The sequence below is a fragment of the Protopterus annectens genome, chromosome 3.part0, assembly GCF_019279795.1.
Source record: "Protopterus annectens isolate FY-2018-M chromosome 3.part0, PAN1.0, whole genome shotgun sequence".
Lineage (NCBI taxonomy): Eukaryota > Metazoa > Chordata > Ceratodontiformes > Protopteridae > Protopterus > Protopterus annectens.
The window spans coordinates 1,208,438,317-1,208,465,183 of NC_056731.1; the positions used below are offsets into that span (position 1 = coordinate 1,208,438,317).

The 26,867-nt window shown below is 38.7% G+C and overlaps 1 protein-coding gene across 1 annotated transcript in view; it reads left to right on the forward strand.

Moving 5' to 3' along the window:
• Positions 1–26,867, forward strand: part of ADCY2 (adenylate cyclase 2) — a 4,311,002-nt gene that overhangs the window by 2,635,507 nt on the left and 1,648,628 nt on the right. The window lies entirely within an intron of this gene.

Below are 26,867 nucleotides of genomic sequence, written 5' to 3' on the forward strand. Positions count from 1 at the left end.
CACAAATACACAAATGCTCAGAAATGTACCTGCACTTATTTAACCTTTATCAACTCCATCCCAGCTATAATCCCACTACCTAATACAGAAAGCTTCAGAATATGTAAAAGTTTCAACATTAGCTTTACAAATCTGCACATATCTAACTTGGACACGTGATATTCCATTCATCTGAAATCTTAAGACTTCAGTGAAAGACACATTGAACAGCATTTCACAGTCATTCACTCCATTGACAAACAGCGAAGTCGATGCAGTAAATAACATCCATGTATATATAGAGACAGATTGAGAGAAAGATAAACAGAGGGATACATTTATATAAGTACAGTGTGTGTGTGTGTGTGTGTGTGTGTGTGTGTGTGTGTGTGTGTGTGTGTGTGTGTGTGTGTGTGTGTACGCATTTGTGTGTGATTGTATACATATTACACACACACACACACACACACACACACACACACACATTTAAATACCGTATGTGTTTAGGGAAATGGTATTTGCTTTATCTAATAAATTATTAAAAATCACAATGTATGTTATATGATCACCAGCTATTTTAATTAACATAATGTTTTCTTCTTTTCCATACAAGCTGTCCAACGTTTTCCTCTTAAATGACACAGCTGTCAGCGGATACTACAAATTATCTAATAAAGACACTGGTCAAATCTGTGAATAAGCACTTTGATCATACCTCAAAGTCACCCTTAATACTTTTTCATACTTGTACAACACACAGTTGTTTTTCATCATTTGTTGAGTACATCTGGATAGTTAAACTTACTTTGAGTGCAGCTGCAAAAAACAGTGAATTAATACAAATAGGGATGTAGGGAAAAAAACCCTTCAGATGTTATACTTTTAACATGCATGACATTTCTTTAGTTGGATAATGACCTTTTAAGTATATAAATCATTAATTAATGAAGTACCTAAAAGCTTGGATAACGATGGCTATGAACAAGATGCGTGACTTTGTGAAAGGATTTCTTGCTGACAGATGAAGCATTTTCAGATTGATTCTGCCAAGACTGCATAGAACTGACCTCTGTTGTACTAGAGGTCAGCAGACAAGCCCACTTAATTGGCAGTGAGTAGGAAGTTTAATAGCATTTCCTTTGATATCACTGACTAGCTAGGCAATCTTTGCAAACCAGTTCATGTCCAATACACTCACTGAAATCCTGCCAAAATTCTTCTGACTTTGTATTTTCAACTGTCACTGTCCAGCATTACATGTTATAGGGCCTTGTTTTTTTTTTCACGCATTAATAAACTTCTCTCTTATAGGTACTGGCCAACTAATTAATGCTAAACCTTATGCCAAACATTTTTTTTCAAAGCAGTTTAGCATTCAAGTTGCCTTTTAGAGTTTTAGGCTTAAAATTTCAAAAATATTACTTTCTTATATAACATTATATTTATAGTTACACTGTTATGACTGGGATCCTCACCTTAAAATAGCACCATCCTGCTGGAAACAAGTCAGATCCTAAAATAAAAAAAGGGCTAGTAGTATTAGAAAGATAAAAGCCTCACAGCAAGAGGTTTTCCTGTTCGATTCTCAGCTGGAGTGCCTTCTGTGTGGAGTCTGCATGTCCTCCCCATGGTCGAGTGGCCTCTGAAAGACATGCGTGAATGGGCATGCCTTCACTGAAGGTTAGGCATCGGGCTGGCAGCTCAGCACCAAAAAAAAAAAAAAAATCTACTGCCAATCATTAGCGGACCGGAGTTCTGCTGTGGCGACCCCTAACCGGGAAAAGACAAAAAAGATAAACAAAACAAACAGTATTAGAAAGATAAAATGGAAAGGAATTTGTTTTTCCAAAGGTCCTGTTTTGCACTGGGAAGATTATTATTTTTGAAGGTTTGTGGTCTCAGATATGAGAAAATTATTACATCAAGGTATGATAATGGTTTACGGAAAACAAATGTTTTGGTGTGGGCATCTAGTCAGTTAGGGAAATATCCTGACAAGGTTAGCCACTATATGTTCTGTAATCCAAAAGGCCACATCAGCTTCAGGAGTTCCTCTGTGATCCTTAAAATTAATTCCTGAAGCTTGCTGCTGGTTTGCCACAATGCCCCCACCCCCACTTTCAACAGAATAGCGTTATGATGTTTAATTAGGTATTACCAGGAGGAAGTCCACTCTGAGTGCTCCCCTGCTAGTAGCTGGTCGTAAACTTGCTCCCTGCCACTTCCACTGCCCTAACTCTCACTAGCCCAGTCTTAGTGAACCACCAAGCCCTCCCACTACCTGACCCAACATAACAGCATAGCCCTACCAGAACCCTGACTCTAACCTTACAAGTTCCACCCCCATCTCTGTATAGGTGCAAATAGGTTGGAGAATTGGCAATTTAATCAGTATCATGTTTTGGGATTTGGAATGAAACTACAGTACCAAAAGAAAACCCATCTTGACACAGATAAAATATGCAGACTCAGAACACACAGCATGACTCAGAACAAACCGAAGCCAGATAAGAACCAAACTGGAAAGCAATACTTTATGAGGATGCAATGCTCTGCCCTCCATTTTGCTTCAGATTTTCATATATATATTTTTAAATAGCAAGGCACGGAGTATACATCAATAAAGTGCTGTGCAAGAGAATATAGGTTAGTACTGGGCTATCTGCCCTTGTGTGACATTTTAAGCCTAGCCAATTAGCCCATGTGAGAATCGAACTCTGTGCCTTGTGTCTGTAAGGTAAGCACCTTAGCCATTACACCAACCTTTATGATATGCACATATTGATTTATAAATCCACATTTGTTGATCACAACTAATGGTCATCCTAAGGCCTAATCCTGCTATAAAGTGGGTACCTTATAATTTCCTAACTTTGTAGTAAATAAAGGTTCCTAAAAAATAAAAAATATTCATGTTTTGAAACTGCAGCATTTGTCCTTGACCCAGGACAAAAACAGCAAATGTTTTACAACCAGAAATTAATTGTTCTGTAAAGCATAACTACTGAACGAAATGCACTTCTAAAGGTCTACATATCTGCCTATTAAAAGCATTTTACTAGTTAAAACCTTGGCTGGAATTGTTTGTACAGAATACCATCTCTTCAGTATGATAGACCCTGTACCAGACATAAGGTTTATTAAGTAATAAACTTTTTTGTATGCTTATTTACTCTTCAGCAGGAAATAATTATATCACATTAATACTAAACTATTGAAAAATATTATTTAGAACCAAAGCGCCTGGAGTCTGTATATCATAAATTTGCTTCCCCCATGAATCCTGTGAATTTAAAGCTTGCTGTTACCATTATGTAAGTGTACTGATAAAGCTTAACTCATGAAACATAAACATACAGTGCACTTCATTTCTTTCATGACAATACCTATTAAAAATGACTGTTTTGTCTTCAAATGTTATAGCTCAGAGAGCTTCTGTTGCTCTTTTTTAAATTGCCTGATTATTTTGCTGGCATACAGAATCCCATTTACATGGATAACAAGATATATTATAACACAGTCTTGCAAGTTATTAAAATAGGGATCTCAAAATGTGTTTAGTGTTGAAATGAATTTTGCTTGTGTTATTCATTTTGAAAATGACTTCTACTGCATTCATGTTCGTATTCTGTTGGAACTTATTGCATTTATTGATAATGCCAATTATAAAGAAGAAAAATGTCTCTGGGTTCTTCCCCTAACTAAATACAAGTTGTCATCCATTAGTTATATTCCTCGTTAATCAAGTTTCACATTTAACACGTCTTTGTGTAGATGTTCTATAAATATGAATCAAAATTGAACAGTAGCATATTGTCATATCGCTTTGCCTATATCTCAGCATTTTGCCAACCTTGAATTCTTGGTAAAGAGTACCAAGTACCTGTCTTGTGTTTCAGCTACTAACTCAGAGAAAGACACAATGAAAAGTATTACTTTGTTTGCCTTGACAACTCAAATAATCTTCTATTAGAAAACATGGCTTTGTCTACAAAGAACATGCTCCCCATCTTTTAAAATATGTTATTGTTCATCATAGCAAAGCTCACTTACCAGTAGGAAGAGTGAATCCCTTTGCAATGTAAGTAAATACATAAGAAGTACATAGGTTCATAGGTTCATACTAGGCTATCTGCCCTAGGGCATTTATAAGCCTAGCCAGAGTGTGTTTGGCTTTCGCCACCCATTTTAAATTAATTTTGCTATGCCCTTTTTTGAGGTTAGTACACTGTGCCTCTGTCTAACAGTGACACAGAAGTGATACCCGGGGTAAACCTACGATCTCCCATCCACTCATCAAGATTCCTCTTGAAGAGAGTCAATGAGGGACTCTGCCTAACCTGCAGTGGAATTTTATTCCAGAGTGAAGGGAGCCTCTGGGTTATGAATCTGTCCCTCCAGCATGTCCTATTTATTTCAATGCTGAGGTTCAAGTCTCTTGAGCACGTAGCTCGATGGGATTTGGATTTTCTGAGGTGCAGCATATCCATTAATTCCGGGTTGGACATGGCTTTATACGTCAGGCACAGATCGCCTCTGAGCAGGCGGTATGCCACTGAGTAGAGCTGGAGTTTCTTTAACCGGGCAGCATATGGCATCTGTTTGAGCCCTTTGATCCTCTTGGTGAGGTACTTTTGGGGTCTTTCCAGTTGCTGCAGGTGTCTGGTAAGGTACATCCCAAAAGGGGCATTGTACTCAATTATGGGCCTGATGAGGGATGAGTAAAGAGGCACGATGACCTCCCCTGATCTAGATGTGAATTCCTTAATGATTAGGTGGGCTATATAAAATGTTTTTCTAACCACTTTGGCCACTTGGTTGTCAAATGAGAGATTGCTATCAACTTGCGTCCCTAGGTCCCTAATTACTTCTTCCATACTTAATGGATTACCACCTATGTGGTAATTTGTGGGCACTTTGTTTTTGCCAAAGGGGATGACTATACACTTTTTGGTGTTTAGCTTGAGGCCATGGCTCTGGCACCAGTTGTCTGTTTCTATGAGGCCCTTTTGGAGGATGCTTGTGTCGGCTGGAGAGTCGATTATGGTGCCCAGTTTGCAGTCATCTGCGAACTTCGTCAGCCACAGTCATTCTGTGTTGGCCTGTACCTCTGAGAAATATATACCGAACAAGAGAGGTCCCAGGACTGAGCCTTGTGGGATGCCACTTGTAACTGGTTTGAAGTCTGACATGGCTCCAGCAATTCTAACCATGTGGGTTCTGTCCCTGAGCCAGTTTGCAACCCATCTAGTGACATAGGGGTTTATATTTAAGCTGGTGAGCTTATCTATAATGCCCGAGTGGGGTATTGTATCGAAGGCTTTTGTGAGGTCCAGGTAGGCTGTGTGGACCACCTTCCCCTCGTCAATGGCCTTGGTGACTGTTTCAAAGAAATCGACCAGGTTTAAGAGGCAGGATCTGCCCTTAACAAAGCTGAACTGGGTAGGATCCAGTGTCTGTATGTCCCCAATATCTTTATTTATGAGGTCCATGATGATCCTTTCCATAGCTTTGCAGACCAAGCTAGTCAGGCTTATGGGGCAATAGTTTCCAGGATCCGTTGAGGCACCACCTTTGTGGAGAGGGACCACTGTTGCTGTACGCCACTCTTTGGGTACATATCCTGTAGTAAGGCTGAGGTTGAACAGTAGTTTTATGTTTGGGTTTAGCTCTTCTTGGAGTTCATGTAGGACGCAGCCCGGGACACCGCCTGGTCCCATTGATGCTGTGTTTTTAGCTTTGGAGAGGGCGGCTCTTACCTGAGCATATGAGATGTCAGGGGGGCAGCACTCTGCTGGGATAGATATTTGCCATTTTGGTGGGGAGGGGGGAAGAAATTTGCACTGAACCTGTCAGCTAGGATGTTGGCAATGTCTGTGGGGTCGGTGTATTTTTTGTCATTTTGGACTAATTCTGAGCATATCTGGGAATTCCCACCCAGGTTCCTAACATAACTAAAGAAAGCCTTGTGATTATCCTTAGTGTCCTGTGCAATTTTTCTCTCTAAGCTGGCCTTAGATTATTTTATGAGTGCCCGTAGTGTTTTGCTAATGCTGATCAGAGATGCCTTCCCTTTTTGGGATTTTGCTCTATCATGTAGTAGCTTCCTCCTTCTATTGTATAGTTTGTTTATGGCTGGGGTCCACCAGACAGGACGTCTGCCTTTGGAGGATTGGGTCTTGGTTTTATTTGGGATTGCATGATCCATGCATTCCTGAAGGTGTTCATAGAATGCGTTTATAAAGGATTCTGCAGTCTGGGCCGTATTTTCCACAGGCCAGGGGGCTTTGAAGAATTCCACCTTGGTTTTGAGGAGTGTAAAATTTGCTTTAGAGAAGTTTTTCACTGTGGTTTTCTGGGCAGGGGGTGGGGTCAGGATGTGAATATCCAGTGAGATTAGTTTATGGTCTGATCTTACCAGTGAGGGATACACTTCTGGTCTGGAGCATAGAGTCCCCATGTTGGTGATGATCAGGTCCAGTATGTTTTCCCCTCTTGTGGGAGTGGTAATAAGTTGTTCCATAGCATTTGAGTTTATAAAGAAATACTAGTCATCTTATAACATGACAATAATGGTTTAGCATTGCAAGGATAACAATGGTTACCAACTCAAAAGACTTTTCTCACAAATGATTTTGGGTGATAGATTTCTAGTGCATGAGCATATCTAAACAATCCTACCTTGGTTTGTGATTTACTGTGGAGCTGAATGGTAAGAGAAGTTTTACTTGAATTTATATTTTATTTATCACATTCCAGAAGACCTTTGACAAATTTATTAATCCAGACATCAGAAAACAAATGCTTCATAACTTTGTTAATCATAACTTTATTACATTACATATCAAATATCACATGACCATCCAAAAGGGCAGTGTAACCTGCTCACCCTTCCAAAATAAGCAGCATCCTCCACCCGCTCATTTATTTTAATACTTCAAGCAGCGTTCATCCACTCACCTTCATCCCAAAACCTCATTTCCATCCAAACCAACAGGTGCAAGCGGCATCCAACCACTCACTTCCACCACTCCAGGCCTACTTCCTCCAAAAGTGTATACCAGAGGGGGAACAGAAGAGGGGACAAGCCTGTCCCTCTTCTCCACCCACCAGCCTAACTCAGGTTGTTCCCCCTCACTAACACCAGTCTTTAACCAACTCCTCCAAAAACAATCCCAGGTATGGGTTAAACAAGTCTAACACAAAGTCAATAAAATGCACTCCATCTCACCTAAACCACACAGGGTCCCTGTCCACAAACTCATTATGTTGAATGGATAGCATTCCCATTGTCCCCAACTGTTTTGTCAGGCTAAAATTTACAAACCTCAGTGCCCTCTCAACTGTCGAAAACTTCCTAGCATACCTCCAAGTCAAGCAAGGGATAATCTCCGACCACACCAAGCACAAACTTTGGTATAACTTCCTTAGACCCAACAGATCCTCCCTTATCTGATAAACCAACTGACACTTTGGCATCAAACTCAGACTGATACCTGCCAGGTGCACCAGCCAGACTCAAGGAAGCCTCACCTGAAATGTTATCACTGTAAATACCTGCAACAGCTGGTTATACTTGAGCCCTCTAATGTCATGCTATGTAACCCTCCAACCAAAATGGTGCAACCCCAACTCATTACCACTACTACTAAAAGCAGCCCACCTTGCTGCCCAATAAATGTATGAATGACCTATGATGAGAATCCTTTTGTCTAGAGAATGAGAGAAAAAAAACTTATGAGCATTACATAAAAATCACCATCCCCTATCTAATACAAGTCAAAAAGGCATTGGAAGCCCATCTTCACACCCTCTTAATTACTTCAATCAAACTACCCACTCTTGCCAAATCTGATGCCCTACCCAACCTGAAAGAGTGAGTAGAAAATCTCTCTCCATACAAACCCATGCTACAGAAAGCCCTTCTCATGACTAATTTCAACTGCCCCACTGTTATCTCTCTACCCCCTTCTGATCAAAAAACTAAATCCTGCAAGGTCTCTTTATGACATGAAAACAATCTCCTTGCCTATACCACTGGACACATTTGCTCCAACCTGCCCTTCACTATAACTATGTGTGCACTCTTGCCCACCTAATCATTCTTAGATGTCCTTAACCTAATGTGAATTGCACCCAGCAGAAACATAACATCATTCCAAACCAATGACCCCAATAACTATGACACCCTAAAGGCTCTAAAGTACATCCAAACAAATGTCACCCACACAACATAATCTACTGATTCCCTAATTTCCTTAGCAGAACCCCACAGCAAAACATTTAAAATCCATCTTGTCACCGGCCAACACTTGTCCCTATTCAAATGTTTCTCCCTACCCCACCCCTCCAACACTCACCCCACCATCCAGATTTAGTAAAATACTGTAATCTTGCTAGTCAAGCAAACACACTAACTGCTGCCAGGTCCACCTTAACTGATTTTACTGCCCTACCCTGTGCCCTAGCCCCAGCTAAATAACACAGCAATAATTCTTCTGACCACACACCTGCATCCTTAGGCAACTGCAAAACAAACCTGTTAAAATCATGCAATATCCTACTGTAAGCCTTCTTAGTGGACACCACCCAGGACTGTTGCCCCAACTTCCCAATCACTGTGGCCCAATCTGCCACACGTTACTTGACACCATCATGGGGTCCTCTGCTGCCATTGGGGCCAACTGCTGAACTCTGGAAAACTGAAAGCAAGACAAACTATCAGCAATCCCATTTCATACCTCCAGTACATGTACACCTGTGAAGGAAAAATTAATCAACAAACTCTGCAGCACTAACTTATGCAATACCAACAATAAATGCTCAGATTTAGCAGTCTTAACCTGTAAAACTCACAACCACAACACTGTCCAAATTAAAAACTACACTCCTGCCTCTCAACTGTTCCTGCCACACCACTGATGCAATCCAAATTGGCATCAATTCCAAAAACACAACATCTTGCCTGCATTCTTCTGGCCACTCAGGTGGCCATGGCAGCGCAAACCACTGTCTCCCAAAAAATTCCCCTGTACCAGTGTCCCCTGCCACATCAGAGAAAAGCTGTAACTGCCATTGCCCTACCCAATCTGACTGCCAAAAGGTGACATCATTAAATTGCTCTAAAAACTGCAACCATAAAGTTAAATCTTTATGAGCCAATTTGCCACTTCTCACCCATTGCTGCTTACTTTTACCCCCTTTCAATAGAAAAGCTACTTACCTACAAAAGGTCCATCCTGGGTGAACAGCCCAACAAGCAAAATTCAAGAGTCCTAATAGTTTCATAGCATTCTTCACCTGCACCTTGTCCTTAGTCTTCATCCAAACTATCTTCTCTTTTAGCCTAGCTACCTTTTCCCTAGGCAGCGAAACAAACTGAGTTCCACATCCACACTCAACCCCAAAAATTCTAATACTTTTGTCAGACCCTCCAACTTGTGGGTGGCCAACTGCACCCCCAGTTCCTTGCACATCCTCACAAACTCCCACATAGCCAATCCTGCTTCTTCATTCCCTTTGCCTACCAGTAGAAAATCATCCAAGTAATGCACCACCCTCTGGGTAAATACCTGCTGCTGCCAAATCCAATGTAAGTCTGAGATAAACTTTTCAAAAGTGGAGCAGGCTACCGAGCATCCCATTGACATGGCTTTGTCAAAATAAAACTTTTCTCCGACCACCATACTCAACAACAGCCAATCCTCCTCCCTAACCAGCAAAAGGTGAAATGCAGACTCAATGTCTACCTTAACCAACCATGGATCAAACCATCTAATGGTAAAGACTGCATCATCCAATGACACATAACTCACCTTAGCCTCCTCCCATGAAATGAATTTATTAACACACTTTCCCTCTGGGTAAGACAAATGGTGAGTCAAACAAAATTTCCCTGGCTTCTTTTTCAATACCAATCCCAATGGCAAAACCTTAAAGCTGGCAAATGGAAGGGTATCAAATGGGCCCAATAACTGGCCTGCCTGCTGCTCCTTTTCCACCAAAGCCTTCAAACTATGCTTCCTCCCCCACACTGATCTCAGATTCTTCCCAATTACTCCATCACCTGCCAATGTAGACTTAATAGAAAATCCCCTCAAAACCCCCTTGATCAGTTCCTGCAGCATGTCCCACAAGACATGCACCTTAATAGGAGAATGTGTCTCCAAGCCTTCCTCTCACACCCTGAAAAGGTCCCCCTCTTTGGCCATGAAAATGACCCCTACCATGTGCCCCTTGCAACCCCAGAGATGCCACCCCCTAACCCAACCTGTGCCACAAATGATGATGTTTTCTCTGCCAATTGACCCTCCTCCTGAATACATTGCACCACTGGGTAAACACCTGCACACTTCAAGCAAGCAATCAAAAATCTGCATGCCGCCCAAACACATCATCCAGCATTGAAAGCACAACATACTCCCACACCTCCTTCCCCCACCCTACTCCCTCTGCTGCCCCCACTGACTCTGTCCATAATAATAGACAACCATATATCTGGGTGTCTCATCTCCCAATGCATGGACCAATCAACCACCTTCCTTTTTCAAAATTTCTGATCATACCACAACCAAGCATAACTAGCCTGCATTCTTTGTACCTCCCTTATAGTCAAAAAATAAGCCAAGAGCAGAAATGCTAAAGCATAATCCTTCTCCAACCATACTGCCATATAGTAAACAAATCCCAAAACCCAATTCTTGGCCGCATTTTTCCCGTTCTCCTTCAACTGATGACTGCTAAGGCTGCTCTAAGGCTGCCAACATGTCTTTTCCATTTGGTGTTTTGGCTTCCAACAATTGTTGGACCCCATCTGCGTCAATTAGCTCAAAAATATCCATGTAGTCTCCTTTCCAAATCTTTTCCTTTACAGAAGAGGGTATGTGAGGAGTTAGGATGATCACCGCACCCACTTGCCCCAGCAACTGTGTAGGTGGCCAATCCAAATGTCACGTCCCAAAATCTGATCCCAACTCATCTAAACCAGGGTTAGCATCTTCCCCCAGTGATGACAAACTACAAACCATGGTTGCACTGTCAATGCCAGAAATATGCTCCCCAAAGCCATACCTGTCTCCCACTAGGCTCAGCTGACCCCCAATGCTGCCCACCAGGCCTTCCAAAGATAAAAGCAAGTTGCTAACCCCATCAACTGCTCTATGCTTCCTACCCCCCACAATTACTGCTACATCCACCCCTCCCAGAACAAACTGTAGAATCACTACCTGCAACGGCAACCTGTGCTGAATGTAATGCCGAGTCCGCTGGTGTCATCTCCTTGATGGGCTGTGCTGGCATGTTCTTTTGCCACTGTCTGCCTACTTACCCCTCGATGTTTTCCATCTCTTATGATTGGCTTGACCCTGCATCACTGTCATTGTAGTGTCACTGCTTGGCATCTCTTGAAAATGGTCCTCTGCCTGGGCAACAATATCTGCCCACCTCTGCCACAAAGCCTGCACAACAGCCATTTTGATCTTTGGCACCTGACATGAGATTGGAACACTGTAAATAGGTGAGCCAGGCAACAACAACACAAAAAAGGGGGTGGCAGTAGTACCACTGGCCACTTAAACAGCAACCCCTCTGCTTACTGCAAAACCCTGACCCCTGTTCCTCCCCATCACAAACAATTCCACCAGTATTTTTTTTTATTTAAACCATCTCATGCAGGAAATAAAATATTTTCCAAAACTAAACACCTCTGGTACGTGTTAGACCCAGGCCCCTATTAACTACATCACAATGCCTTAACCCACCATGCAACACAGGCTTTGCCATCATATTTCCTTCCCCACAAGTAGCAACATGCTGCATCAGCACTACCCTATACGAGTTGGAGCCTATTAATCCACTCATGCCATTACTGCAGCCCAAACCATTGCATTCCCACAATGAGTACAGCAGGATGAATCCCTTCGTACTACTGCACCCAAAACATGCTCAGCAACCCCTCTGCTCCAGTCTCTTAATTAGTGGATGGCAACTGTCAAACCCAGTGCTTATTTATATTCATAGCCCCCCGACTTGTCTGTGAGGAAGTGGAATGGCTTGCTGCATACAACCTGCAATCCAATTTAAGCTAGCTATAACATCCCTTCTTCCACTGCTCCCTTCACTCCTTGCCTTGTCCAGCAAACCCCTCTGTTCATTCCTACCCATGGGATCATTAAGGGTGGAATAAGTAAAGTATGACAGGGTGAATTGTGAATACTGACAAAACCGATCTGCAGTGTTCCTTTGCTAAAGAAAAGCAGCAGGCAGTTTTATTCCAAACAACACATCCAGTTTATTAAGCGACTTCATCTCTGAAAGTTCTAAGACTTCATCAGAATTAATTAATTAAGACATGTTCATCTGTTAAATACTACCATCAATTATTCAATAATAATCGAAAAGTGAATAATTAAAACTCCATCTTTGGTATTTAAAGTGTAAAACAATTTAAAAATATTTGTACAAAAAAAACACAGATTATCTATTTAAAGCTCTAGTTTTTAAAACAGGTAAAATAGAAACTCATTTATTCCTGGTTCATTTGTCACATTTAATTTGCATTGTCATTTTAATTCACTTCCTTCAATTTGAAGTTCCCACCATCCACCTCTTGGTAACTTCTGAATTATTTCTAAAATGCCAAATCTGAACTTGATACATCCTATACATACAAATCTGAACTTGGTAAATCCAATTAATTTAGTTGAATATTTATAAAGTGCATTATTTTTATTATGCTGAGAAATTGCATAAACATGTTCGTAAATACGTTTTCTTAATTGTCTTTCTGTTTTTCCTACATAGTAATATTTGCATGTCATGCAAATAGCCAGATAAACTAGTCCTTTCGTTGCACAGTTTCCCTGTCTAAACACTATCTGACTGGTTATGTTAGGCAAAAATATACACTTTTCTTCTAATATGTATTTGCACTGAGAGCAACAACACTTGCTGGTGCCCCTCTCATTTATGTTAGAAATTTGTATGGGGTGCTCAAAAAGAAATTTTAAGTTCTTTCCCCATTTTGTATACAAATCTTCGGATGTCACCTAATGTTTGTATAAAATCAGTGTTTGTCTTTAAAATCACCCAATTCTTTTTCATTATGTCCTTAATTTCTCTAAATCCTTCTCCATATTGAATAATCATGTTCCCATCAAGATTTTGTTGGAATACTGTTTTTGAAAAAATTACTTAATAAACTGGATATATTTTTTATGGTGCCAAGTTGCCTGTCCGACGCCCAACCTTCAAAGAAGGCAAACCCATTCATGCACGCACCTACCTGCATGTCTTTAAACATCACTCGACCGTGGGGAGGACATGCATACTCCACACAGAAGGCGCTCCAGCCGAGAATCGAATGGGAGAACCTCTTGCTGTAAGGCAGCATCGCCTAAATTGACCACTTGGGCACAGGAGAATAATATGCTGATAAATACATCAAAAACTAAGCATATCAAATCCTGGACACATAAATTGAAAGGTGAATATTTAATACCGCACACAGACATTGAAACTGTAGATTCATTTAAGGACCTGGGTTTATGGATAGATTCAGATATGAGTTTTTCTAATCATAGCAGCCAATTGGTTAATGATAGTTACAGAACTATAGGTTGTATAAAAGATTTATAAAGTCTAGGAAATCAAAAGTGATGAAGTCATTGTTTGTTAGTTACATTAGACCCAAAGTTGAGTAAGGAATAACAATATGGTAACCCTATAAGAAAACAAGCATGAGTAAACTGGAAAGAGTACAACAAAAATATACCAAGAACATTCATGGATGTGAAAACAAATTATGAAAGACTAAAATATCTGAACTTGTACAGTGTCTCTTACAGATATTTGAGAGGAGATCTTATTCAGGTGTATATGGCATTAAGAGACAACTACCTCTGGGAATCTTTGGGGTTATCAAAAAGTACTAGAAAATCATCAGACAACCTATGTAGAAGATACTATAGGAATGTGAAGTGTACTAATTGGTTCTCTGACAGAGTAGCTGATGCACAGAACAGAGTACCAAATTACATTAAAGCAAGTACTAGTTTAGATATCTTTAAGAACAGCCTGGACACTTATTATGGGAACAAGTGCATTGGTATATTGACAAATTAGAAGGGCATTAATACTGATACCAAAATGCCTGTGCTTAAAATATTCGCATGTATGCATGTATGAACTACTTGAAGGTTAACTATATAGTTTTCAGAATAACCATGATCTCATTTTTTTTACATCTGCTTAATAGGTAAAGAGTATTTAGCTGTACTGGATTAACTAGTGTAACTATTTTAAATATCAAGAAAGTCTGCTTAGCATTTGACTATGTATACATATAAACTTTCAGGAATAATGTGCTTAATTCCATTATATTTTATTTAGAATGAAAACTGTATTCATGCCATCTATACAATATTACCAACATAAACAATTTACTGGAAAACAATGTTTTCAATTAACATTGTTTTTTATTAGAAAATGACAATCTAGTTTTTACAAGCATGTCTACAATAAAAACTATTTGTACATTTACAAAATCTTTCAGGATGCAGATATTTAGAAAACGTGCTCATTTTGAATTACATTTCTCTGCCCCTTTTTAGTTTTAGTTTGACATATATGCTTGTGAAGAGAAACAATTCAATCACACTGAAAGATAATCTTAATATAATAAGCAATTACTGACACTGAAATAACTTTCTGTCACTTTACAAAAAAATCAAGGTCTATTGTTTAACCCAGAATTTTTTTGCATGGTATTAGCTGTGGAGTGGTCATCTTGAGAGGTTTTCCTTTACAAATGAGTCTAATTAAGACTGACCCTGCAAGATAGTTTTTGGTCTGCTTGAGAGCAAACGCTCACTTTGAATTATTCCTTCTTCAACCTTTGATTAAAGTCTCAGTATATATTCCCTGTCATGCAAAAGTTAAACATTTTATTCAGTATTCATGCATCCTGTCTGGTTTCAATAATCAAAGACTTATATTAGTCAGTAAGTGGACTATAACACTTGGCCCAACATGATAAACTGGAATTGGGAGAGCTTTGAGGCTATTTAAAGACTGAATCCAAGCCTTTAATTTATGTAACCCTTAACTATGGACTACTCTCCAGAGAAGACCTTTCCCCTTGTTCTCAGCATACTACAGAACCTGGTAAAGAACTAATTTCTTCATTATAGCACGTTTATTTATGTAATACCAGATAGCATGTAACTCAGAAACAAGGTTTTTAACTACTGACAAATTTATTTTGAAAATCAACATTCAGCCTAACCACAGGCCATATGGAGACCTAAACTAAATATCATATGAGAGACAGAGTTAAGAGAACAAACAGAATAGTTTATTCATTCATTCATATATTTTTAGACAGTATGATTACTTGATTTCATATTATATAAGGTGGGCATCATTCAATCCCACATTACATGGCCTACTTAGCAGCAAAGTCTCCCTTAGCAAATGACAACAAGCAATTCAGGTTATTTTCATTGAGGCACTTATTAGTAAGCCATATAATGAACTTTAACTAAACCTTAGGATAAATTTACTAAACAAATAGATAAAATGAACTAAAACCCTTTCATGCATTAAACCTTTCATTATTTGAAGCCAGCATTCTAATGAAATATGCATGGATGTCACACTTCATTCTAAACTTCTGGCTAGATTCCTGAGATTAAACCATAAGTCTAACAATATGTAATATGTTGTATCTTTTGGCTTTTCCTGGTTAGGGGTCACCACAGTGGAACTCCGGTCCACTAATGATTGGCAGTAGATTTTTACGTACCGAGTTGCCAGCTCTGATGCACAACCTTCAACGAAGGTACGCCCATTCACACATATCTCCACACAGAAGATGCTTTGGCTGAGAATTGAACAGGATAACGTCATACTGTGAGGCGACAACACTACAATATGTAATATATAAAAGTTAATAGTTCGCTTTATGTAGTTAAAGGATTTATCATATGGGTCTTCTGCAATCGCTTTGCCCAGACAATTTTTAGACCACAGCCCCATAGCTAAGTACTCAAGCATGTTGCATCTCACATGAGCTGCTGTGCATTCTTAAACATAAAGGAAGTGCTCAGGCAAGGTGTAGCAGTCATATGGAAAGAATGGAGCTGCCATATCTAGCCTGACCACATGTTTGATTTCTAGTAAGGTAAGTAAGACAGCTATGCAGTGGGATGAGTTGCAGGGGATGTTGGTATTTAGTTTATATTTTAATGCAGTTGATCATTGAGAGGAATTTAGGGTTAGGACGTGGGAGGCCAATTTTTAGGTTTAGATAGCACTGGGAGAGTTTAGTATTAGGGAGTAATCATGGACTTCATATTTAGGGGGTGGGGGTGGTTTAGGTTTATGGGTGGGGTGATTTAGGTTTTGGGAGTGGGGAGAGTTTTATGTTTAGGAAGTGGTCTGGGAGTTTAGGGAGCAGGAGTGAAGTTTCATTTTTATAGAGTGTAATCATTTAATTTAGATTTAGGTGCTGGGAAGGGAGTTTTATGATCACAGTTGTAGAAAGAGGATTCAGTTTAAGTTGAGGGATCTGGTGCGAGTTTTAGGGTAGGTGTTACAGTTCTAAGAGGGCTATGTAATTTTCTGGGGTCAGGTCGTCTGAGATGCCTGTAATTCAATAAGATCAGGGTGGTGGGAGTTAGAGCACTGGCTGTTTAGAGAAAATGACAGCCAGCAAAAGTGTTGCCAGCTGATAGCATACGACCACTTGTAGTGTCACAAATACATACGCGCATACATACAACAAAAAAGTATCTGCATCAACAAATCCACATGTAAATCCAAATAGTAATGACAATTATTTCACAACATTTTCTGTCACTACCGTTTCTGACTACTATGATCCATTGCTTGATGATGACTTTTATCTTGGAGAAACTGAGTCTTCTGTTATGCAAATCAAAATGGTTATAGTCTCCAGCTCCTGATGGCCTAAGTGCTGCTGTTTATATTTAAAAACTACATTACTCTGTTTTTGATTTTTTTAAAGCTTTATATATAATTAAGCAATGTAACATTAGTGATAAATACAGAAATAAGTCTAAGCCAGTGTTTACTCACTAAGTAAATGTGCACCCATTCTATGATTAATTTACAGGGGAGCTTGCATTCACAACAGTAGCTGATGCATCATGGGTGTTGCTATGAAAAAATAAAGCATGTATCCTATAAACTATAACACAAGAGGCCTTTAGGTAGATGACATTGGTTATTAGTACTGATAGTATTGCTGTACTTCACAGTAATGATAACATCATAATGCAATGGGAACATATCTTCCTACATACTAGTTAATGATAACATCATAATGCAATGGGAACATATCTTCCTACGTACTAGTTAATGATAACATCATAATGCAATGGGAACATATCTTCCTACATAATAGTTAATGATGACATCATAATGCAATGGGAACATATCTTCCTACGTACTAGTTAATGATAAAATCATAATGCAATAGGAACATATCTTCCTACGTACTAGTTAATGATGACATCATAATGCAATGGGAAGATATCTTCCTACGTACTAGTTAATGATAACATCATAATGCAATAGGAACATATCTTCCTACGTACTAGTTAATGATAACATCATAATGCAATAGGAACATATCTTCCTACGTACTAGTTAATGATAACATCATAATGCAATGGGAAGATATATTCCCACGTACTAGTTAATGATAACATCATAATGCAATAGGAACATATCTTCCTACGTACTAGTTATTGATAACATCATAATGCAATAGGAACATATCTTCCTACGTACCAATTAATGATAACATCATAATGCAATAGGAACATATCTTCCTGTGTACTAGTTATTGATAACATCATAATGCAATGGGAACATATCTTCCTACGTACTAGTTAATGATAACATCATAATGCAATGGGAACATATCTTCCTACGTACTAGTTTATGATGACATCATAATGCAATAGGAGCATATCTTCCTACGTACTAGTTAATGATAACATCATAATGCAATAGGAACATAGCTTACTATGTACTAGTTAATAACATCATAATGCAATGGGAACATATCTTCCCACGTACTAGTTAATGATAACATCATAATGCAATGGGAAGATATCTTCCTACGTACTAGTTAATGATAACATCATAATGCAATAGGAACATATCTTCCTACGTACTAGTTAATGATAACATCATAATGCAATGGTAACATATCTTCCTACGTACTAGTTAATGATAACATCATAATGCAATGGGAACATATCTTCCTACTTACTAGTTAGAAATCTCCTTTCTTTAACCAATAACTTATAATGATAACAGTACCAGCAGTAATAACAACTTGTTATAATAACAAGTAACTAGCTGGAAGTGGCAAATTATGTCCTTTAATTCTAATGTTAAACTATGTAGGCCTTAATGAATGGCAGACGAGTTGTTGCTGACAAAAGATTCATCATGGCTTTCCAAAGGAAAAACACACATGCCCTCTCTATGCCCTTTCACCATCAGTAGAAAGAATAATCTTTATATAATATAAGGGAAATACAGCCATTTTTTCAACTATCTTAATGGGATAAAGGCTTCCATGAAAACAGACCTGATTAGACTTCCACTGAAGTTCTTTGATTTAAAGTTCATGCACCATCATCATCATCAATATCAGTATTAGTTGCTCAACAGTTATCATGCTTCCCTTTGGTAGTGGAAGATCAGAAGGCTTAGTAATCTAATCCTGCTTCAGTTACTTGGATTTATTTTCCAGTACTGTCTCTACAGTGCAACATAAGAGGGGTAATGCACTCCCTGAGTCGCCGCCTTTAAGATGAAATCTTAAACTGAGATCCTACCTACTTGAGTTAGTTGTACCCCAGGTGCAGACAAAAGATCCCATGGTACTAATCAAAAAAAAAACAGAGTAGGGCTTGTTTATATGTATATACATATATATATATATATATATATATATATATATATATATATATATATATATATATATATATATATATATATATATATATATATATATATATATATATGTATGTAAGAACAGAAAATAAACACCACATGGCAATTAACTGTTCAGGCCAAACCAACCAAAAAGTAACTATAAACACTAGCCAGAACAGAAACACGGCAGCAAAATGTATAAAAAACGTAATTTAATCGGTAAAACTTAGGTTAGCGCTTTCACAAAATCAATTTGCTTCATCAGACCAATATTAGCTAATAAAGTGGGTCTAATAACTACTAGAGTATGTGACATCACAGTTTCAAAACAGCCAATCAATAGACATCATCAATTTAAAATAAAATATCACAACATCAAAAAAAAACTAAAAACGTAAAACGAAATACACAAAAATGCTGTCTAAAAAAGGCAAATACAGAGCCTATTAGATGGTGTAGCAGTGTTTGAGCATAAGCTCATACACCAAAAGAAGACCAAAATCTTGAGGGATATTAATGATTTCAGGACAGGCCACGTGTTTATGTGGCCACGAGCTGGACATAATGTGGACAGGAATGATGCTTCTAATGTTAATGTTAACCGAGTTGTAGAAAGCATTGATAATGTTTTTTTCAAATAAGCACACTGTTGAGTCTGTTGGACTTGCCGTTAGCGGCAGTTGTGAGTATGAGCCAGTGAATGGGCCTAATGTGAATGGACAATGTCCCAAAGGCATGAGTGGGACTATTACTTGTGCAGGTGTGAATCAGGAGTCTTCTTTGAGAGACCCTGGGTCAGTAACACTGTGTAATAAGTCGGACTCATTATCAGGTGCCAATGATTGCGATGATACTTGTCCTGAAGCTGTCCGATGGGTAGTTTGTATCCTAAAGTCATGGTCAATAATAATAGAAGCAGTAGTGATTATGGTAACATGACAGAAAGGGTGGTTAGACCTAAAGGGAGAAATATTCCACCAGCTGATACTGAAGCTTTCAATATCATGAGAAATGGTACCATGGTGACCTCCCTTTTCCCCTACCTGTCCGTTCAGACAGAGGAGGAGGGTGTGTACAATCAATCAGCAGAGGGCGCCAGAAGCGCAAATTATCTGGAGAACAGAATCAGAATCAAACATTGAAAAAGATGTGGGGGAAGGCCCTGAACCATTGATTCTGAATATCTCTGCGTATGAGATTTCACCTGAGGAGAGACGTGTTCTCTGTAAAGGTCTGAATTTTATACCTACATGCAGGAGTAGGATGCCTGACACTATTTTAGATCTAAAAGTATTTTGCAGGAATATCATGCTACGTTTAATGTATGGTGATATAGACCCAGGACTCATATCCAATAATGATGCTTGCCATTATTCTAGCTTCAAGAAATTGAGTAGCTTCATCCCCAGTAACCATCATTTAGCGGAAGCATATTTGAAACTCACTGAGGAAGATATTTTTAATTTCTATGATAGTCGGAGCAATCAGAGGACATACTCTAAGTCTAACCTCTCATATGCTGAAAGGGTAGCTTTGAGAGATTTACAACACAATAGTTTTATTGTGATCCGTCCAGCAGATAAAGGTGGCCTTATTGTTGTGATGGACAGGTCCCATTACTGTCAATCTATGACTTCTATGTTAGGTGATTGCAGTTTTTATGATAAGATAACTATTGAAGATGTACATAGGGCGATTTCATCAGTGAACAACAATATATTTGATGTTTTTTCTTCTCATCTTATCACTGAAGAAGTGTTTTCTTTTCTGAAGGTAGTTAATCCATTGATTCCACTTATACAGGGCCTGCCAAAGATACATAAACATCCCACTGACCCACCCATGAGACCTATTGTGGCAGGCAGATGGTGGGTCACAGAACCACTTTCACTCTATGTTGAGAAGTTTTTGAGACCAGTTATTAATTTAAACCAAGTGGTTTTAAGAGATTTGAAACAGTTTTTATTAGATCTTTATGAATGCATTAAGAGTATTCCTGACATTGGTGATGTTATTTTTGTAACTTTTGACGTACAGTCCTTGTTTACTATGATTCCCATTGAGTTAGGAATTCAGTATGTACATGAATACCTTTTGCTTCATGGTGATTATACCTTGACCCAGGTTGATTTAATCTGCTATTTCTTAGAGATTGTCCTTGAAAATAATGTCTTTACTTTTGATGGTGAGATGTTTTTACAGAAACATGGCGTAGCTATGGGCACTTCCTGTGCCAATAGCTACACCGATATGTTTCTTGCTCACTGGGAGAACAATACCCTGTTTGTAACTGAAGGTTTTGGGGAGCATGTTCTATTCTATTGGCGTCTTGTCGATGATTTGTTTTTGTTATGGAGAGGTCCATTGGAGAGACTAGTAGATTTTCATAAGACCATGAATGGTTTGACTGATTGCCTGAAATTTACATTTAATTGGTCTTTCACTCGTATTGAGTTTTTAGACCTCTATATTGAGAAATTACATGATCACACAATTAACACTGGCGTCCATCGCAAGACATGCCATAGGAATGCTTTTCTGTTTAGATCTAGCATGCATCCTGGATATATTTTTCGGAATTTAATCAAAGGACAGGGAATGACAGCCTCTAGATTAAATACTACTACGGCTGTTTTTTTGGAAGAGATTGGAGGTCTAGAAAAAAAGTTATTAGCAAGGGAGTACAGTCTTGGTGAGATTAATAGACACTGGTCTAATATAGATCAGTTGAGGTCAACAACAGCATGTCCGTATTTTGGACGAACATATGAGTTAGGTGCAACTAGTGGTAGTGGGCCCAGTATAAGTGTAGTTAGGATCCCTCTTTTTTACACCAGTGATCACAGAGATATCACTGGTTTATTTGCCTGCATTGGCCCATTTTACAGGTTGATGATGATATTAGTAAGATTGTGGGTGACAAACCTAGGTTTAGATTTAAAAACCGAAAAAATTTGAAGAGGCTCCTTTGCTATGACAGAGGTTCTAGTATTATGGCCTCTACTCCTGGGTTAACTATGCCCTGTGGTGGTTGTAATTTTTGTTCTTTTATTAACACCGCTGATATTTTTTATCATCCAGATCTTTGCAGAGAATTTACCTTTCATGTCCATGCGAATTGCATGACCCCCCCCATGTTGTTTATTTAGCAGAGTGCGTTGCCTGCAGCTCCTTCTATGTTGGTAAGACCAACAGGGTGCTTCATGATAGGATGAGGGAGCATATCTATAATATTAGGAAGGGTTCTTTACACAATGCACTCTCAAAACATGCTTTGGAACTGGTAAAATCTCATACATTTAATTTTAGGGTTATTGAGACTGTTTCTCCTAGTATTAGGGAAGGTGACATTATTGCACACACAGAGCCTAGGGAGACTTGTTGGATCATTATGCTTCGTGCTGATAGAGGGAAAGGCCTGAATGAGTGTGCTTCTATTAAGCCCTTGTTAAAGAAAAGAAGACTTCAGAAGTGAATAGTTTACAGTACTTTTTTGTTCTATTTCTATTTTTATATGAGGGCATTATTAGAGCAGTACGTTTCTATGTATATGTATATTTATTTATTTATTTATATTACATATATTACATAGACTGCCCTTGTACATTCAGTTTATGTAGATTTCTTTGCTTGCATAGCATTTGCAGTGGATGTTACCTTTTAGTTTTAATGACCTTAATTAATGTGTTCTTGTGATTGGGTGATGCTTTAATATTATGTATTTATATGGAGTGCATTTTAGTATTTTTTATTTGGACTGATGAAGCTTAACTGCGAAAGTGCTTACCCTTCATTACAATAAATCTTTTGGATTGTTTTTATCACTGGAAGATTTTGTGTTTTCATCACTGGAAGAATTTATGCTTTTGTGACTGGCAGGAAGAAATAGTAACTGTGTTTGTCTATTTTGGCTTGGTTTGTGCCTGGTTCATTCCGTTGCTTGTTTACTACATTATTTCTGTTATTTATATTTCTTCAGCAACGGAGGATTTATCCCTTGGTCTGCACTTCATTTGCTTTGTTTTTATTATTATTATATGCATGTCTATTGTTTAAAATGTATTGTTTTGAAGTTTTTGGTAAAATACAATATAAAATAAACAAGGTGGGGGACTGTGACTCCCCTACACCCCCTAACTATATAAATACTAACTCCAGGATCACACTACACTCCAGATTTGTTAAATAGTATGATTCCCTAGAGATATTTCAAGTGCAATTAACTATTAGTAGGAAACCTATTCAAGTCATTGCCATCTACCGGAACCACCCCATGAATCAGGACACCTACTCTGCCTATTTGGATCTACTTGAGTCTATCAAGATGCATCCTGACTCCATGGTTTTGGGCGACTTTAACTACCCATCCAGGGACTGGGTAAATTATTCATGCCAAACTCACTTGCCTTTAACTCCAGTGTCATGGACCGGCTGGTTGACACCCCCACAAAGGGTGCCAACATCCTGGATCTGGTGCTTACCAATATGGGGGACCACTATAGCACCAAAATCAAAAATTGTCCAGCACCTAGGAGGTTGGAGAGAATATACAATTCTTTATTATGGCAACTCCAAAAATAATAGCAAACCGGTTTAGGCAATAGTAAAGCCTTCTTCAGTGCTAAAACACACAATGAAATCCCGATTTATTTAAATACAAAAGCACATAATTAGAGTCATGTTCTTATTGGTTCATACCAAAATTAGCTAAGCTCATTAAGGCCAAGCTTAAACAAAGCACCTAGCCTAACAATCCAGCTGGATTATTTTTTATTTACTATCGTATGCCACCCTGCTTTACATATTCTGTTGCCCTGGACTTTGTCTATGATAGTAAAATTAAATCTAGCAGTGGTATGGGTCAAGATATGTTTAAATAGTGAATTAGAAATTCTCTTATTTCTAATGTCACTGAGGTGTTCACTAATATGAAACCTCAGTGGGCGGGAGGTTTGTCCCACATAAAAAGTGGAACAAAAAAGGTTGCTAAATATACCACCCAGTCACTGCTACAATTTCCAAAGGAACAAATCTGATATATCTTGGAGGTGTTACTGCTGGTAACTTCTTTAGTCTTAGAAACAAATGCACACACATAACAGTGATCACAGGGAGTACTACCCACCAATTTATCCCCAAATAGTGTAAGCTGCTGTTGTGTATTAGAGGGTGATGAATATTTGTAATGGGGAAATGAGAGTTTAGTGTAGGGCCTCTTTGATATGAAAACAGGCATTAAGGTGATAATAATTCAGATAATTTTTCATTGGCCAGTAGTATGTCCCCATTGGCCAGTAGTATGTCCCAATGGTTGTCAATGATTTGTCTAAATGTGTTGATGTTGTGTCCAAAGTATAGGTTGAGATGAATTTCTATCCAAATTATTAGGGATGTGTTGATACTGCAAAAGATTAGCTCTGGATTGTTCTGAGGCAAATGAACAAGCCTTGTTTATGTTGTGAGCATGATAGCCCCTACTGAGGAACCTATTAGTTAAATCCTGCTGTTGTAATGAAAATGCATGCTCAGTGGAACAGATGCGTTTGATCCTCAAAAACTGGGACTTTTGGATGTTGTGGATGATGTGTCGAGGATGATGACTTGTGGCATGAATCAAGGTATTGAACTGGGGAAATTTACGAAAAACTTCTGTTCTCAGCGTGTGATCACTCTCTCGAATGACACTCACATCCAAAAAAGTTATTCGATTATAATCCCAATTCAATGTAAAATGAATCCCCCACTTGTTTTCATTTAAGTATCGTACAAATTCCTGTGCATAAGTCACATCACCTCTCCACACCATCCAACAATTATCCAAGTAACGCCGCCAAATATCCAATTCTCCCAAAAATATATTATGGTTGGCATCATAAATAAGCTGTTCTTCAATGTATCCCATGAACAAGTCAGCATAAATGGGGGCAAAACATGCACCCATGGCAGTGCCCCTAACTTGCCAGTAACATTTACCATGGAAATAAAAAACATTTTCTTGTTAGAACATGTTCCGTTAAATAGATTAGTAGAGTATTAAACCCTGGAGTGTATATATCTGTTTTTTACAACCAAAACCATATTGCTTCTAGACCAGCCTAATTGGGGATGTTGGTATATAAAGTGGTGACGTCCAGTGTGCACATCATCCAACTGGGATCAAACTGTGTACTGGTGATAATCTGAAGAAACTGTGTGGCATCTTTAATTCTTGCTCTAACCATGGATAGTAATGGTTGTAGTTATTCAGTCAAAAAGGCTGGTAAAGGCTCTGTCAAAGACCCTCTGCCCGATACAATTGGTCTCCTCGTGGTTTGGTTTAGTGTTTATGTATTTTGGGCAACAAATATAAATATTGAGATTGTGGGACAGGTACAGTAAGTTGAAACATTACTTTTTGACTGATGATACCTTCCTCTTGGGCCAGTTTCAAAAATTGATCAATCTCTTTTTTGAATTTGAATGTGGGATCCAGTGGCATGTGCATGTAAAAATTGGGCATTAGATAGTTGTTGTTCAGCCTCAGCTAAATACATGGACCAGTCCATGACAACCACCACCACCCTTTGTCTGCTGGTAAAATTACCAAATCATGGTTGTTACTAAGTTTGGTCAAAGCATGTTGTTCCTCTTTGGTAAGATTATTTTTGATGTTAATATGTACATTTTTATTAAAATGTAGATCTTTGAGGACACATTCTTTGAATATTGAAACGTTTATCCATGGGTGACATAAAATTGGATTTATGAAAGTGAAAACCAGTAGATCTTTGAGACTGATAACTCCCTGAAAAAAACAATTTGAGATTAAGAATTCTACAACATTCATTAACATCATTTACAAATGCATCTTCATTGACAAAAAAGCCCGGGACAAAATTTAGACCATTGTTGAGTAGCTTTATTTAAATATCAGACAAAGCCTGACTGGAAATGTTATGCACATTGTTATTAGCATTTAGTGGGGTAGAATCATGTCCAAAAGTTGTTGAATACTGCCTATTTGTTCGATGTTTTTGACCCCCTATTTGGATCTACTTGAGTCTATCAAGGTGCATCCTGACTCCATGATTTTGGGCGACTAACTACCCATCCAGTGACTGGGTAAATTATTCATGCTCAAATTCACTTGTCCTTGTTCCTTGATTTTAACTCCAGTGCCATGGACCAGCTGGTTGACACATCCACAAAGGGTGCCAACATCCTGGATCTGGTGCTTACCAATATGGGGGACCACTGTAGCACCCCATCTGTGAGGTTTTCCCTGGTTAGACCTGACCACAAACAGTTTCATTAGAATTAACTATTAACCTGATCCACCCCGCTCCAACAGCAACTACACTAAAAAACTTCTCCAAAGCAGACTATAACCTCCTATGGGATGGTATAAATAGGTTCACTGCACCCCCCCCCCAATGGAATTGGCAACTATGCTGAGTTCTACACCAATACTTTATATAAACACCTGTATAACTGCATTGACTCAGCCGTACCTGATAGGACCAAAACAAGCTCAAGGAAAAGCAAACCCACCTGGTGGAAACTACCATTAACAGGCGTTACAATAACAAGAAATAAATTGCTAAGAGTAAGAGGGAGTGAACCCTAAATTGGAGGCACTCCCTCCTCAGTTTAAACAAGCAAAAAAGACTCTTGTGAAGTCCTTCAAAGCAAACTACAAATCCAAATTAGCTTCCTCAACTAAGGACAACCGTACGGTGTTCTTCAGTTACATCCATAACCTACAAGAAAAGGCCGAGATTTATGAAGAACTGGTAGTCAATGATACCACATATGCTGACATTGTGGACATAGATAGCCTGTTGACTGACAGGTTCTGCTAAAACTTCACTCCCCTGTTCCCACCACACATACCCCATGATATACGTACCACCTGTCCCCTACCTACCCGTAAA